This window comes from Macaca nemestrina, chromosome 3 (assembly GCF_043159975.1).
Source record: "Macaca nemestrina isolate mMacNem1 chromosome 3, mMacNem.hap1, whole genome shotgun sequence".
NCBI classification, from domain to species: Eukaryota; Metazoa; Chordata; class Mammalia; order Primates; family Cercopithecidae; genus Macaca; species Macaca nemestrina.
The window spans coordinates 162789804-162807915 of NC_092127.1; the positions used below are offsets into that span (position 1 = coordinate 162789804).

Consider the following 18112-nt stretch of genomic DNA (forward strand, 5'->3'; position numbering starts at 1 on the left):
TCTCTGAAATAGGAATCTTATGAACTATGGTCAAACAAGATTGGTCAGATAATTTGTAGAAATTGGATGAAAAGTTGGAGTGAAATTTTTAGGTTTTATGGCTTGTTTTGGGATGAAAGGGCTCCAGTTTCAATGACCCACACTGGGGAAGAGGGACTCTAGATTCTATGGCTGGCCCTAGAAAGAATGGAACTGGAAGAGAGGAGGACACAGAGGTCAGAGAAAATTTTGCTTCTGAGGCTTTCATTTGGGGGTATTGTTTTCTGAGTCTCAACATCCTTCAAATAACTAGGGAGGCAGTGAGACAAAAAGTGTAGATAAAAAGTCTCGCGTGATACCCCGAATGAAGACAGAATAAAGGGTTAGCAATTAAGGAAAACATCAGCATAGCATAATGTAAGAAAAGAAAAACAACAGAAGTGTTTTTATGGAACTCTACACACAATAATAAATATTGTCAAAAATAGAATATGCTGAAATAAAAATCAACAAGAGGTTTGTGACAGAGTACGTAAAATACCTGCAACTCTATTGCATTTCATGAAAGTTTCCATTTGATTTTGCAATTCAAATATTTGTATGATCATGCACAAACACACACACACTACAGCAAACTTTGTAGAAAAAAATCAGAGACTGTTGTTGTTAATTTTGTATTGCAAATTGGCATAGAAGTAATGACAATTTAAAATTAAAATGGGAGATCTGAATGGATGTATCTTGAAATCATAACTTTACTTGGAAAAGATTTAGGACATATATACACATATATATATCCTAAGTCTTATATATATGTATGATTTATATAATATAATATAGAAATCATAACTTTGTAAATAATAACATAATATATAATCATAGCTTTTAAGAAAGCTTGATAGCACACCAGTAAGGAATTCGGTAAAGATTTATGACATACATACATACACATATGTCCTATTCCTTTATATATATATATATATATATAATATATATAATCTCCACACACACAAGTGGTTTTTTCTTAAGCTTAAATATAAACTAATAAGTATACATACCCTTCTCTGGAGAAAGAAAATAATTTAATTTTTCTGGAGAAAGATAATAGGGTAAAAGTGAACATAAACATACATTGCATAATCAGATTTAAGTCCTTTTCAGCTTTTATGAACAACAATCTGAGCTTGGGGCTTGGAGGAATATTCCAGCAGACAATGCTTGAAGGAAGCTGTTTCCTTAATTGACACCAGATGGCACTATGGAACTTTTCCATTTCTTTAAGAGGGCAAGCAGAAATAAAAGAGATGAAGTACAGTGAAAAACTATTCTTGAGTAAATGTGTCTCTCATTTCTCTTTCATAAGGTCAACTGGCATTATTGTTTAATACACAACACAGAAATATGCCAGTCTAACTTACTTCTTCACAACTCTATAAGGTAAAGGTATAAACAGGAATCAGTTTCCCTGAGAATTCCAGAAAGCACCAAGTTTAACTCATTTTCTGGAAAATAATTTACTATCTTATGCATTTTATGCCCACTTTATGGACCTTGTAGAAACTCTTCAGCATGCTACGATCACTAACAATTTATTAGTGCACACTTTCCTAGTCCGATGTTTATAAAACTCAACTGGATCTAACTTAGTTACTTACTAATTTTCAGGTTTAATCAGTATATTTCAGTTATCACTTCCTTCCTACATACAAAGGATATAGAGACAAATTGAGATCTCTTACAGTTTATTTTTACTACTAATTCCATTTTTTTCTCAAATATATGCATACCATATTTTTTAAGACATAGGGGTCATGTTTCCAAGACTGGCCTTGAACCCCTAAACTCATGCAGTCCTCCCACCTCAGTCTCTCGAGTAGCCAAGACCACAGACCTGCCACTACACATAGTTCATCTTATTTTTTGAAATAAATGTTTAGATTTTACGTTTTTAATTTTTTTCTATAGTGAAGGTGATATGAATATACAGTATTTGGCTTTCAATTGTTTTGGAGAAAGCCCTCCAATTTATGATATTTTACAAATAATAAAACAAGATTCTTATTTTTTTAAAGTACAGTTTTCTTCTGTTCTGATTCCCCTTTTTTGTTTTACAGCTTCTCTTTGGTGCCTTTTTTCAAAAAGAAATGACTCAGGGCATAGTGGTACAAAAATCCATTTAGAGTGCTATGCCATGCATTTAGATATTAATATTTAATTAGAAACATTCATTCTGTGCAAAAGCCAAATAATATACAACATTTTCATTTTGCTGGAATGCAATTTTGTCCTTATATTTATGCAAAAGTTTATCAACGTGAGGGTTTCAAGAAGCTAAAAACGACTATATTTTTAAGACATATTTTAGCAAAGTTTAAGGCTTAAATATAATCTTTAACATAAACTTTTAGAATTATTTTCCTATGTTTTACAAAGAAATAACGTTATGTATTGCTTCACAAAATGCAATGAATTTTATGTGACTATTCTAAGCCACTATTTAAATAGTTAAAACAATATTACCATTATCAAATATATAATTATACATTAACCAAACAAAAGATGTCAAATATGTTTCCATTCGCATGGAATAGAAATCTGAGCAACACAGAAATATATTTGATTTTTACTTGTGTTCCTTAAAAATTAAAAGTCATAAACATCTGTCAACCATTAGGAGACACTATAAAATGGTTTTCTTTCCTTTTGACATTGTATACATAGGGCCCTATAATGAGACCTTTTTAACATAAAGGAAAAAAGGCACGTGCTTATATGGATGTTTTGGTAGAACTGACTAAAGGTTACACAAGAAATAAGTTAATGGACTGAAGTTTATAGCTGTGTGTATAACTGTCAAATCTTTCTGTAAATTACCTTTCTCTTCTGCTGGCTGGAATGCAAAAATCCAATAAACTGTTAATAAAAATGGAAAGGTCATATGTAAATATCAAAGATCTTGAAAATGAACCAGAAAAGATGATAGTTTGCAGAAAAATATCATTTCATATTCTGTTTCATTGTATTCTAAATGTGATTTGGGTTGCAAAGTGTGTTTCCAAGAAAAAAAAAAAGTAGGAAAAGTTTCTATTAAAAAGAGATTAGTTTCCCATCTGAAAAGAGAACTTTGAGTACTAATTGGCTGTTGGTTTCTGCAACTTCAGAAGAATTGCAAACAATTAAACGCTTTGATATTTTCTCTGATTAAGCAAACTCTTAATAGGGCCTCATGGAATTATTCCAGAAACACTGAGAGAACACAATCTGTGTAGGGTGTGTGCATGTGATGGGAGGTTCATTGCTTAGGGCCTAGGAGGCTCATCTTTTGTCTGCAGCCAGACACCTCATAATCTAGCATTCTCTGGTCCGTTCTCAGCCTTGCAAAGAATTAGGGGCTAAAAGAATTGGAGCAACAGAAACTACTCTTTTCTACCCTATTCCATTTATCCAAAGACCGAATAGTTCTTTCAAAGCCAATGTGAAAGTTGTAGTCTCATAAAGGGAATGCATTTAGCCTAGGGAGAAGCTGAGTTTGAACGCATGATGCTTTTGATGAAGCCATGCATGGTGCCTCTTGATCTTCTATGTCTGTATTTTAAGGGCTATCTTGATGCCTGAAAGAATGGTTGGCGGAAGGGCAAAGTATGGGTTTGGTCTCCTGAATAGGTTCTTGAAAGAGCAATTTCCTTCCCCCTTTATTGCTACAGTTTCTTTTAGCAGTGTCTAAAGTCTTATATTATTGAACAGAATCAACACAGGAATCAAGTCTTACTACAAATATGAAGTGTAAGTAGCATCGATTGCAAGTAATATATTTTAGCTGAGGGGATAATGAATATTATTCATTGAGGTGGATACCCAGTTCTCCTTAAGTGTTCTCAATTATTCATCAAAAGCAATGAGTGAATGGATGAAATTATTTAGGTCAATGTTTCATGTTCCTTTTTTTAAATTATCTAAATTGTTCACCAAAAATAGTGAATGAATGGATGAGATTATTTCACTGGAAACACAGTGATTAAGAAAAGATTTCCAAATAAATTTGTAATGTTCATATATTATTTAAATATATATGCTTCTTTTATTAATTAAAAGCTTGGAAATGTGCTTAACAAGAGAGAAACCCAGAAAGAATCCAAATATATACACAAGGAAGATTTTGAATTTCTAGAAAACTTCTTTCTAGAATATGTTATTTACCATATCTAAATAACATAGTTTTATTGTCAGATTTAAATTAAAAGCTCTTTCAGTTTAAACCTTTATGATTCTTTGTAATCACTTTTCAATTACACAATTAAAACCAATTTAGTTGGATACTTAGCCTAATTGGTCTGCTTCTACTCTTTGACCACCAAGGCTCCACTTATGTATTCTGTACAATGTGCTTGTACAATTATCTACCGATTTTGAATGCACTTTTGCCATGATTTTATACAGGACTGTCTGGTTCAATCACTGTTAAGTGCACTTAACTCATTTTTCCTTTTAGCAAAGTAGGGTTCAAGACATTGTTTCTAAATTCTAGGATCCAAAAGAAAAAAAAAAAAAGAACTGTAACTTCTTGTTAATAGGAAAGAGCAAGACTGAGTCAATAAAAAAGTCATAAAGCAATTTATCTACATCATTATGCCTATAGATGTGATTAAAAAATTAGACCAAGTGATAGAACCAGAAGTTGACAAATAATTAGTTAATTGAATCTATTAATACAATATACCAAACTTGATGAATTAAATACTTTGTAATGATGGGGTAGATTTTTGTTTATGTCTGTGTTTATGCCTGAATGTGTATGTCTCTCTAGGCATTCAAGTTCTTTTGTCTCAAGTCCATACAATTTCTTCCAATATACTGCAATAAGTTTAAAGTTTATAAGTTACCAATTTTACACCATGTGTGTTTATACCTATGTATATGAAAAAAAAAATTTGTTATAGCTTTAAAAGCAAAATAGATTTCATAGGAATCCTAGTCTTAATTGTCCTAAAGCTTTCATGAAAGTAAATGAATTTATTGTTACTTAAGGAAGTCCTGAGAATCAAATTTTCTCACTAAAGTGCAGGATGATAAGTAACATCTCATTATGCTGAAAGATGTAATTTACAAAAACCTAATATTTGTTTTTATATTTTAAATTTTTAAAACGTTTTTGATAACATTTATTAGCAAAGAAAACAGAATAAATATCTTTTCAACAAAAAGAATAGTTCATCCCATTAAAAAAGTGTAATATATATTATACATAGTAATATGTGAGATACATATTTATCATAAGTATGTATTGGTTTATATATATATGTGTGTGTAACTTCTGTTGTTTCATTTCTGTTCAAAAGCATAAAACATCTTATATCTGGCGCAAAAAAAAAAAAAAAAAAAACCTATGAATGTAAGAAATGTGGTAAAGCCTTCTGTTTTTCTTTAGCCCTTGAAATATGGAAAGACCCAGTGGAGAGAAGCCTTATGAATGTAAACAAGAAGTAAGGCTTTTAGTTGTTTCAGTTTCCTATAAAGACATGAAATAACTAATTTTTGAGAAATCTATATATATGTGTGTGTACATATATATTCTTACTGTCTTTATATATATATTCTTAACTGGCTTATATATATTTTATGTATAATATATATATGTAAATCATATATCAAATTTTGATGATCTATCACCCATTTTATATATATTATATACATAATTACATTATTATTTTATATAATATGTAATATACATATTATATATATACAATGGGTAACAGAATCAAAATTTGATAAATATAATATATATTATATAATGTGTGACAGATATTCAAAATGTGATATTTATAATATATATTATATAATGTGTGACAGATATTCAACATTTGATATATATAATATATATTACATATAATGGGTGACAGATAATCATTATATAGATGTAATTTATGTAATGAGTTGCTATATATATGTAATATATATAATGAGTGAGATAGTCAAAATTTGACACATAAATAAAGCCAGTAAGAACATTCCAATGTAAAGCCCAAGGTTCTTGCCTAGCCACGCCAAAGAATTGATGTGGCGGCTGATCCCGGCAAGTGATAGAGACAAGGACCGAGAGAGAGAGAGAGAGAGAGAGAGAGAGAGAGAGAGAGAGAGAGCTGCAGGCTTTATTGAACAGAGTGAAAGTACAAAGCTTCCACAGCGTGGAAGGGGTCCTGAAAGGGGAGTCAGAGTTAGATTATGTGATTGCCTTTTAAACTCTTTAAGGCGGGAAATAACGTGTGGCGAGAAGATGTTACCAGAGAAAGAAACAAAGGCAATTAATCATTTGTGACATGTCTTAGATCCTGAGGAAAACCGGAATTGCAACTTAGGTTTTATCAACTTTATGACCTTGCAGTGGTATGGCAAAAGAGACAGGATCTTACAGGACTTTACAAAATATGTTTGCAAGGAATTGGAATTGAGAGGATAGGTAAGGTCCGCTGGTCACAGGAAAACGGGCAGTTAACATTCCTTTTAACTTTAGTTTTGGGGGAGAGGGAAGGGAGAGAGGGACAGAAGGATAGAGGGAAGCTTACAACAAAATTTTTGCTGTTAATAGCTTTCTGGGGAAGAAAACACATGCACAAATCCTAGTATTAGGAATATTTTAAGCATATATCTTCAATATTATTCATCTCTAGGATCGAAGTAAGTCCTGAGGCAGGAAATGAGTGAGTTTCACAGCTTTCTGAGCCCTACTTGACCCAGGAAGCCCAGCGGGCACCTCCTCTCACCAACAATTAACAAAATCTTATTTTTCAATTGCCCATCAATCACAGAACAATTAAATAACTACACAAAAATGAAAAGCACCTACATATTAGAAATACATTTCAATTCACCCAGAGATCCAATACACTTTTAAGTGAATAGAGAAGACTTTTGTTAACTGACTTAAGGAAAAAAAAAACCTCTACCTACTAAACTCTGTATACCGTGATTTACAGAGAATCTACCAAATTCTCACCTCATGATTTTGTGCAAAACAAATGAAAATCAAAATATAGAATCTCTCTTTAACAATGAACCACTCATAAATAGAATATATTTATAACTAGTATAACATTTCACTTATGTGCTTTTTTAGTATTATACAATAATTAATTTGCATCAGGCTTTCCCATTTACATATAGAAATCCATACCAGTGGATTGGCACAATGACTTTTGAATCCATTGCTATAATAGAAAAATTTCCTGTATTTTTCACTCTACTGGGGTTTTAACTGAATGTGTTTATATTTATAAGGTCTATCTCCAATGTGGGTTTTCATGTAGCTTTGAATGAATATCAAAGAGATGAAGGTATTTCCACACTCCAATATTCATAGGGTTTTTCTCAGAAATTAGTTATTTCACGTCTTCAAATGGAACTGAAACAACTAAAGGCCTTACCACATGTTTGCATTCATAAGGCTTTTCTCCACTGACTCTTTCCATGTTTTCAAGGGAAATAGAAAACCAAAGGCGTTACCACATTTCTTACATTCATAGGGTCTTCTACCAGATACAAGATCTTTCATGCTTTTGAAGGGAAATGGAACAACTGAAGTCTTTACCATATTTCTTAGATTCATAGGAAGAACCTGATATGTATTAAAGTTTTACTACTGAAAGTTATTTTACTTACTTTACATCAACTTCATTCATTCATTCACACATTTACCTAAAAAGGGGAAAAATAGAAGAAACATTTTCTCTCCTGTGCTACAAGAGAAATAACTTATCCTCGGTAAAAGAAACTACAATTTTACAGTGTAATAAGTGTATTCTAGAGGACACATAAATTGTTTTTAAAACATATGTTAAGGCTTGGCTTGAGACCTAAACAGGGTTAGCATTTCCCCACTGTTTTACAGATGTATGAACTGAGCCTAGTGGTTCTGTACATAATTATTGAAGATATTCAGGGAGATAGAGAAGTCATTTAACTTCCAGAGACCTTTTTTGTTTTTTCATCTGTAGAATGATATTCCTGGGTTCAACTCTAAGCTTTCCTGAAATTTACCCTTTTGTCATGTTTTGATTTGTCCTAAATTTTATTAACTGGTGAACCTCAGGAACCAGAACTTCTGCCTCATAAGATAATGTGCTGATCATTATGCTCTATTTTTCTTCCCAGATACATCTAATCTCTTTGTCAGGAACAACTTTGTTCCTGCAATATGTATTTCATGGTTTTACGTTTTTAACAGTTCTTTTGTGTTACATCTACATGGTATACTTATGATCCCTTTACTTGTTTATGCTTCAATTTTATTTATTTTGAGACTATTTAAGATAGAACGATATTATAATTGAGATTGTCTAGGTTCTAGAATCAAAGTAAATCTGGCTTCAAACTTCAAGATAGTCCCTTACAAGCAGTGTGAGCTTAGGGAAAATTGTTTCACTGTTGTAGGGCTGTAGAATGGGGCTACTGTAGTACCTCAAAGGGTATCATTGAGTTTAAAAATTAGTGACATTAATATTCCAGTAGAGTTTGAAATGATATTCTTTATTGATAATATAAATTACTTACCAAGTAGTAAACTAGCTGAAGAGATTTAGCTACTAACCCCATTTAGAAGTCTTTTTACATAAAATCAGAATTATATAAATGAATATTTCAACATATATATCAAAAGAAAAAAGTGAACCTTGTTGATTGACAAATATTTTTTCTATGATCCTGCAACTGAGGCTCTCCAACCTCTGGACCACAGGCCAGTACAAGTCCATGGCCTGCTAGGAACTGGGCAGCACAGCAGGAGGTGAGTGACAGGCAAGGGAGCCTTACCACCTGAGCTCCACCTCCCATCAAATCAGTGGTGTCTTTTGATTTTCATAGGAGCGCAAACTCTATTGTGAACTGCACATGCAAGGGATCTAGGTTGTGTGCTCCTTATGAGAATCTAATGCCTGATGATCTGAGGTGGAACACTCCCCATGGTTGGGGACCACTGCTATGATTATATTTCTCAGTCTCTTAGAGTTGTGTTTCTACCACAAAGTTCCAAATTGTTTTTGGTAATTGCATGTATTTGTGGAATACAGAGTGATATATTGATACATATATACAATGTGTTTTGATCAAATCAGGGTAATTACCATATTCATTACCCCAAATAGTCATCATTTCTTTGTGTTGGGAACAATCAAAATTTTCTTTTCTAGCTATTGGAAATTAGGAAATAAAATTTTTAAGGTATATTCACCCTACAGTGCTATAGAATAGAATACTCCTATCTAGCTGTCATTTTGTATTCTTTAATGCCCCCCTCCTATGCTTCCCTCCCTCCGACCTTTTCTAGCCTCTAATAATGACAATTGTATTCTCTGCTTCTAAGAACTCAACTTTTTTAACTCCTTCATATGAGTGAAAACATGTGTTTCTTCTATTTTTCCATCTTTAATTCCATATGTGTGAATGAATGAATGAAGTTGATATAAACTATGTAAAATGACCTTCAGTATTAAAGCTTTAATAAATATCAGGTTCTTCCTGATTATATATATACATATATATAAAATATATTCTGGTTATTTATCCTTTGTCAGATGGGTAATTTGCAGATTTTTTCTCTCATTCTATTCTATATGTTGTCTCTTCAATCTGTTGATTGCTTCCTTTTCTGCGCAGAAGCTTTTTAACTTTATGTGATACCATTTGTCTATTTTGGCTTTGGTTGCTGTGCTTATGGGGTATTTTTTTCCAGACCAACGTCCTGGACATTTTCTTCAAAGTTTTCTTGTAGGATTTTCATGGTTTTGGGCCTTAGATATAAATATTTAATACATTTTAATTCTATGTTTGTATATGGCCAGAGATAGGGGTCTACTTTCATTCTTCTTTATATGGATATGCAGTTTTCCCAGCACCATTTATTGAAGAGACTATCTTTTCCCCAGTGTACATTATTGGCACTTTTATATAAAAACGAGTTCACTGTAGGTGTGTGGATTTGTTTCTGGGTTCTCTGTTCTGTTCCATCAGTCTGTATGTCTGTTTCTAAGCCAGTCCTATGCTCTGAGAGTTGTCTTATGGTTTTCTTCTTACCCTTTCCTTTTTCCTTTCCCTTTACCTTTCTTCTTTCTTTTCCTTTCTTTCTTCTTTCTTTTTTCCCACCCTCCCTTCCTTTCTTCCTTTTCTTTCCTTTTTTTTTTTTTTTTTTTTTGGTTATTTCTTTCCTTTTCTTTCTTTTTTGCTGCAAATTTTTGCCCAGTCTCATGGATTTCTAGCTTAAGCATGTGCAGGTTGGCATATAGCTAAAGACTCACACAGAACCCTATGCAAATTATGAAATTCCTTGTCTACCTGGCTCTCCCCTCTTTGGAATTGTACCCTATAAATTCTAGTCAGTTCAGCTTCCCTGGACTCAAATTTCTGTCTCTTTAATTCAGTGAGCATACCAGGTTCTATTTCCCTATATCTTATACTGAAAATTGGCTCCAGGCAGAAAGTCTTGGCAATGGTAGAGCTGAGTTCAGTATGCTCCCTATTTTAGAAAATACTATTCTAGTGCTGCTTATTAGTTGATATCTGCAAATTTTTTTTTTTTACTTTTTTTCAAATTGACACACAACATTTTCCCTTTTCCAAAAATTTTATATATTTATGGTGTACAATATGAAGATGTAGTATGTGTGTATATTGAAGAATGACTAAATTAAACAAATATCATACATATTACCTCAAATACTAGTAACATTTTAGTATGTGAGAAAACTTAAAATTTTCTCTCTCTCTCTCTCTCTCTCTATATATATATATATATATATATATATATATATAAAAGGCTGAGTCTCGCTCTATATTGCCCAAGTGGGAGTGCAATGGTGTAATCTCAGCTCACTGCAACCTCTGCCTCCCTGGTTCAAGAAATTCTCCTGCCTCAACCTCCCAAGTAGCTGAGATTACAGGCACCCTCCACCATGCCCAGCTAATTTTTGTATTTTTAGTAGAGATGATGTTTCACCATGTTGGCCAGGCTGGTCTTGAGCTCTTGACCTTAAGTGATCCACTCATCTAGCTTCCCAAAATGCTGGGATTACAGGTGTGAGCCACTGCACCTAGCTGGCCGGCGTGTATATATATATATATATATATATATATATACACACACACATACACACATACACACACACACACACACACACATATATATTCCCACATACTTTATCATGTTTTCCAGGTTTTTATATCAGAAAAGTAATTCCTGACTCTGATACTTTCTTATGAACACAAGTGGAAGGGCTATATATCAATTTAATACTGTTACTCTTACAAAATAATTTTTTCCTCAGGCTCAAATATGACAACTACCTACTTGAAACATGAAAATGGCTAATTCCTGTATAAAAAGATCTGCATGTATTAGTTGAGTTTACAATGTCTTTCAAAATCTACTTCATTCTTACTTCTCATTTTTTCATTCTTACCGCTTTCCTCTTAAATTGACCCTATGTGGAACCACTTGGAGGTTACCAAGTACATCTGTGGCCTTTTCTCTTTGTAAAGCCAATTTTAATTGTATTTAATTTTGTAGCATTTATCATTTTTCAAAAATCACTTCAGATTTTCGTCTCTCAACATCTGCACTCCTTACAAGATACAAATTTAATGCATGCATAAAACATCCTGTGTTTACAATAATGAACTTTCCATAACACTACAAAGATATTGAGAGAAATATTGTCATGTATCACTGTTTGCCAAGTTCCCTGCTCAGTGGCTTTCAAATAGCATCCTATTTCTTTTATTTAACTACGCAAATGTCTTCAGTTAGATTGTGGGAATACTAAAGAAGGTCAATCAAATTTTAAGATTGACGATTCTCAGAGTTGAAACTCATGAATTCTGATAGGAATCAAATTTTAAAGTCAATCAAATTTTAAGATTGACGATTCTCAGAGTTGAAACTCATGAATTCTGATAGGAGGTGGGTCTAGAAGATTTTCTCGGTTAACTATTGGTGTATATATTTTACAAACACATAAGTTAGTGGATTAAAGAATAGCAATTTTATTATTTTTCATGATTCTGTGAGGATTCTGTGTGCTGTAGTAAACTAAGTGACTTGGCTGGAATGCCCATAATGGCTCATTCGCACAGCTGGTTGTTGGTGCAGAGAATTAGATGGAGTCTCAACTGGGGATGTGAAATGAAACACCTCTGTCCTTAACTGCTTGGCCTCTATATGTTTGAGCTTCTCCCAGAGTGATGACTAAGTTCTAAGAGGCATGAAGTGAAAACTGGCAGTCCTTTTAAGGCTGGAATGGAAAGTCCCATACTGTGACACATTTCATTATCAAGGCCAATCATAAGGCCTGCACAGGTTCAAGAGCAGATGAAATAACGTCCACCTGTTGCTGTGAGAAACGTATACATGGACACAGAGGGAGGAAATTGTTGGAGGTCATGGCGAGAGAGTAGGTACGAAAGTGAACTGTAAGAAATTCTGTTCTCTTTGATGTTTCTTTGTACTCTTCCTTCAATGTGGATTTTTGGTTTGTTTGTTTGTTGGCAGGTATGGGGCTAGAGTGTGGAAAGACCCTCTAGATCAGGAATGTTTATAGCTTACATGAGTCTTTATTCCTGTCATGGCAGCCACACCATTACTTCTTAACTATTTGAAATATTTGTATCTCTTTTTTGGGTACAAAATTTGTATAAGCTTCATATTCTCAGAGGTTATTGCAGATCTTTATCGGTAATATTATTTTCCTGATTTATTTTTATTAACCATCCTTTTCTCTAATCTCGTGAGTTTTAAGCGTGATATTTGCCATTGTTCATCAGAAGGGAGACCTTTACCAAAAGACATCAAAATGAACGTACACGAAAATAAACACGGTTTCAAAAGTATATTTGACATTGTGAAAAAACTAAAAATGTTATGATTTTTAAAGCTTGTGATTTAGTTCTTTCCAACATCTCCAGTATGCAACTTTAATAGGAAAGTACTATTTATTTTTTGTTTTTAAAAATAAAATTAATAAAATTGGAAATATTGAATAGCTACAAATATTTTTACTGCAGTTTAATTTAAAAATATGATAACATATTTTCAAAAAATTGTTTTTCTAACCAAAGCTATCAAAAATACCATATTCATGTTATCTTTCTCTGTTTGACCTACTTCACTTAATCTAATGTCCTCCAGGGTCATCCATGTTTCCATAAATGACAGGATTTCATTATTTTTCATGCCTGAATAATATTCCACATTTTCTTTATCCATTTATCTTTTGATGGACACTTATACTGATTCCACACCTTGACCATTGGGAATAATGCTACAATAAATATGGGAATACAGGTATCTCTTCAATATACCGATTTCCTTTCCTTTGGATATATACCGGGAAGTAAAATTGTTGGATCATATGATAGTTCTAGTTTTAGGTTTTGAGGAATCTTCACATTATTTCCATAAGAGCTCTACTAATTTACATTCACACCAACAGTGTATAAGATTTCCCTTTTCTCTGCATCCTTGACAGCATTCGTTATTTTTGATAACAACTATCCTAACTAGAGTGATATTATATATCATTGTGGTTTTGATTTACATTTCTCTGATGATTAGTGATGTTAAGCATGTTTTCATACATTTGTTTGCTGTTTGTATGTCTATTTTTGAGAAATGTCTACTCCAATCCTTTGCCTGTTTTTTAAATGGGTTTTTTGTTGTTGTTGTTGTTGTTGCTTTTTGACTCTTAGATTGTTTGGGTTTCTTGTCCATTCTGAATGTTAGTCCCGTGTTGGACAAATGCTTTGCAATTATTTTTTTCCATTCTGTGGATTGCTCTTTATTCTGTGGATGGTTCCCTTGCTGGGCAGAAACTTTTTATTTTGATATAGTCCAATTTGTCTACTTTTGCTTTTGTTGTACATGTTTTTAGTCTAACACATAAAATCTTTTCCTAGACCAATGTCCTGAAATATTTCCCCTAGGTTTTATTCTAGTAATTTTATAGTTTTGGGTTTTACCTTTAAGCCTATAGTCCATTTGGGTTTTTATTTTTATAAGGTGAGAGAGAGAAGTCTAGTTTTATTCTTCTACATATAGATATCCAGTTTTCACAAAACCATTTATTTAAGAGGCTGTCCTCTCCACAATGTATGCTTTTGATGCCTTTATCAAAAATCAGTTGGCTATAAATAAGTGGATTTATTTCTATGTTGTCTATTCCACTCCATTGTTCTATGGGTCTGTTTTTATAATAATATGCTGTTTTGGTTACTGAAGCTTTTTATTAGGTTGGTGCAAAAGTAATTGTGGTTTTTATTATTACTTTTAATGGCAAAAAACGCAATTATTTTTCCACCAACCTAATAGTATATTTTGAAGTGAGATAGTTTGATGTCTGCAGTTATATTCTTTTTTCTTAGTATTACTTTGAATATTTGAATTCTTTTGTGGTTTTCTACAAATAGTAGAAATTTTCCTATTTCTATGAATAATTTCATTAGTACTTAGTATCGCATTGTGGTTTTGATTTGCATTTCCCTCATGATTAGTGATGTTAAGCATTTTTTCATGTTTGTTGGCCATTTGTATTTCTTTTAAGAACTGCCCACTCGTGTTCTTATCCCACTTTTTGATGGGATTGTTTGTTTATTTTCCTTGCTAATTTGTTTGAGTTTGTTGTAGATTCCGGATTAGTCCTTTGTCAGATGTACAGATTGTGAAGATTTTCTCCCACTCTGTGGGTTGCCTATTTACTCTACTGACTGCTCCTTTTGCTGTGCAAAAGCACTTTAGTTTAATTAAGTCTCAGCTATTTATCTTTGCTTTTATCTCATTTGCTTTTGGGTTCTTGGTCATGAATCCTTGCCTAAACCAATATCTAGAAGGGGTTTTCCAATGTTATCTTCTAGAATTCGTATAGTTTCAGGTCTCAGATTCAAGTATGTGTCCCATTTGGAGTTGATTTTGTATAAAGTGAGAGATGAGGATCCAGTTTCATTCTCCTACATGTGGCTTGTCAATTTTCCCACCACCATTTGTTGAATGGGTTGTCCTTTCCCCACTTTTTGTTTTTGTTTGCTTTGTTGAAGATCAGTTGACTATAAGTATTTAGGCTTATTTCTGGCTTCTTTATTCTGTTCCATTGGTCTATGTGCCTGTTTTTATGCCTATGCCATGCTGTTTTGGTGACTATGGCCTTATAGTACAGTTTGAAATCAGGTAATGTGATGCCTACAGATTTGTCCCTTTTACTTAGTCTTGCTTTGGCTATGTGGGCTTTTCTTTTTGTTGTTGTTGTTCTATATAAACTTTAGAATTTTTTTTTTTTCTAATTCTCTCTAAAATGATGGTGGTATATTGATGGTAATTACATTGAATTTGTAGGTTGTTTTTGGCAGTATGGTCATTCTTACAATATTGATTCTACCTGTCCATGAGCATGGGATGTGTTTCCATTAGTCCATGTCATCTACGATTTCTTTCAGCAATGTTTTGTAGACCTCCTTATAGAGGTCTTCCACCTCTTTGGTTAGGTATACACCTAAATAGTTTTTTTGTTTTGTTTTATTTTGTTTTCAGCTATTGTAAGAGGAGTTGAGTTCTCCACTTGATTCTCAGCCTGGTCGCTGTTGTTGTATAGAAGAGCTACTGATTTGTGTACATTAATTTTGTGCCTGGAAACTTTGCTGAAATTCTTTTATCAGTTCTAGAGCTTTCTGGAGGAGTCTTTAGGGTTTTCTAGGTAAACAATCATATCTTCAGCAAACAGTGACAGTTTGACTTTCTCCTTACCAATTTGGAGGAGAGGTAAGAATGGGCATCTTTGTCTTGTTCCAGTTTTTAGAGGGAATGCTTTCAACTTTTCACCACTCAGTATTATGTTGGCTGTGGGCTTGTCATAGATGGCTTATACTACATTGATTTATGTCCCTGATATGCCAATTTTGCTGAGAGTTTTAATCATAAGAGGATGCTGGATTTTGTCAAGTGCTTTTTCTGCATCTATTGAGATGATCATGTGATTTTTGGTTTTGATTATGTGTATGAGATGTATCACATTAATTGACTTGTGTATGTTAAACTGTCCCTGCATCCCTGGTATGAAACCCACTTGATCATGGTGGCTTACCTTTGGATATGTTGTTGGATTTGGTTAGCTAGAATTTTGTTAAGAATTTTAGCATCTATATTCATCAGAGATATTGGTCTACAGTTTTCTTTTTTAGTTATGTCCTTTCCTGGTTTTTGTATTAGGGTAATACTGGCTTCACAGAGTGATTTAAGGAGGGTTCCCTCTTTCTCTATCTTGTGGAATTGTGTCAATAGAGTTGGTACCAACTCTTCTTTGAATTTCTGGTAGAATTCTGCTGTGAATTCATCTAGTCCTTGACTTTTATTTGTTGGCATTTTTTTTTATTACCATTTCAATGTCACTACTTGTTATTGGTCTATTCAGAGTGTCTAATTCCTCCTGATTTAAGCTAAGGAAGGTTGTATCCTTCCAGGAATTTGTCCATCTCCTCTAGATTTTCCAGTTTATGTGCATAAAGCTGTTCATAGTAGCCTTGAATGATCTTTTGTATTTCTGTGGTGTCAGTTGTAATATCTACCATTAAGTTTCTAATTGAGCTTATTTATATTTTCTCTTTTTTTTTCTTGGTTAATCTTGCTAATGGTCTATCAATTTTATTTATCTTTTCAAAGAACCAGGATTTTTTATATATCTTTTATATTTTTTTTGTTTCCAATTTCATTTAGTTTTGCTTGGATCATGGCTATTTCCTTCCTTCTGTTGAGTTTGGGTTTTGTTTGTTCCTGTTTCTTTAGTTCCTTGAAGTTTGACCTTAGATTGTCCATTTGTGCTCTTTCAGTCTTTTTGATATAGGTGTTTAGGTCTATGAACTTTCCTCTTAGCACTGCCTTTGCTGTATGCCAGAAATTTTGATGGGTTGTGTCACTATTGTCTTTCAGTTTGAAGAATTTTTAAATTTCCATCTTGATTTCATTTTTGATGCAATGATTATTCAAGAGCAGGTTATTTAATTTCCATGTATTTGCATTGTTCTGAAGGTTCCTTCTGGAGTTGATTTACAGTTTTATCCCATTATGGTTTGACAGAATGCTTGATAAAATTTCAATTTTTTTGAATTTATTGAGGCTTGATTTGTGAACTACCATATGGACTATCTTGAAGACAGTTACATGTGCTGTTGAATGGAATACATAATCTGTGGTTTTTGGGTAGAATGTTCTGTAAATATCTGTCAAGTCCCTTTGTTCCAGGGCATAATTTAAATGCATTTTTTTCTGTTTTGATTTTCTGTCTTGATGACCTGCTTAGTGATGTCCATGAAGTATTGAAGTTCCCCACTATTTTCGTGTTGCTGTCTATCTCATTTCTTAGGTCCATTAGTAATTGTTTTATACATTTTGGACCTCCAGTGTTAGGGGCATATATATTTAGAATTGTGATATTTTTCCTGTTGGATAAGGCCTTTAACCATTATATAATGGCCCTCTTTGTCTTTTTTAACTGCTGTTGCTTTAAAGTTTGTTTTGTCTGATATAAGAATAGCTACTCCTCCTCACTTTTGGTGTCCATTTGCATGATCTGTCTTTTTTACATCACTTTGCCTTTTAAGTGTATTTGAGTCATTATGTGTTAGGTGTGTCTCTTGAAAGCAGCAGATAATTGGTTGGTAAATTCTTATCTTATTCTTCAATTCTGTATCTTTTAAGTGAACCATTTAGGCCATTTACATTCAACATTAGTATTGAGATGTAAGGTAGCAATTTATTCATCATGCTATTTTTGCCTGTATACCTTGTTTTTTTGTTTGCTTTTTAAATTGCATTTTTCTTTTATATGTCCTGTGAGATTTATGCTTGAAAGAGGTTGTCTTTTAATGCGTTTCCAGGACTTGTTTCAAGATGTAGAGTTTCTTTTAGGAGTTCTTGTAGTGCTGGCTTGGTAGTGGCAAATTCTCTCAGCATTTTTTTTTTTCTGAAAAAGAGTGTATGTGTCCTCATATATGATACTTATTTTACTGGATACAAAATTCTTGACTGATAATTGTTTTGTTTGAGGAGGCTGAAGATTGATCCCCAGCCTCTTCTAGCTTGTAGGGTTTCTGCTGAGAAATCTATTGTTAA

At 32.9% G+C, this 18112-nt stretch overlaps 1 long non-coding RNA gene across 1 annotated transcript in view; it reads right to left on the reverse strand.

Moving 5' to 3' along the window:
- Positions 1 to 1069: 1069 nt before the first annotated feature.
- The window catches only part of LOC105487770 (uncharacterized), a 38658-nt gene continuing 21615 nt past the window's right edge, over positions 1070 to 18112 (reverse strand). The window contains exons 3-5 of the long non-coding RNA XR_011620616.1: positions 7633 to 7668; positions 2854 to 2892; positions 1070 to 1254 (exon numbers count right to left, since the gene is read on the reverse strand). This is a non-coding gene — a long non-coding RNA (uncharacterized lncRNA). The remainder of the gene's footprint in view (positions 1255 to 2853; positions 2893 to 7632; positions 7669 to 18112) is intronic.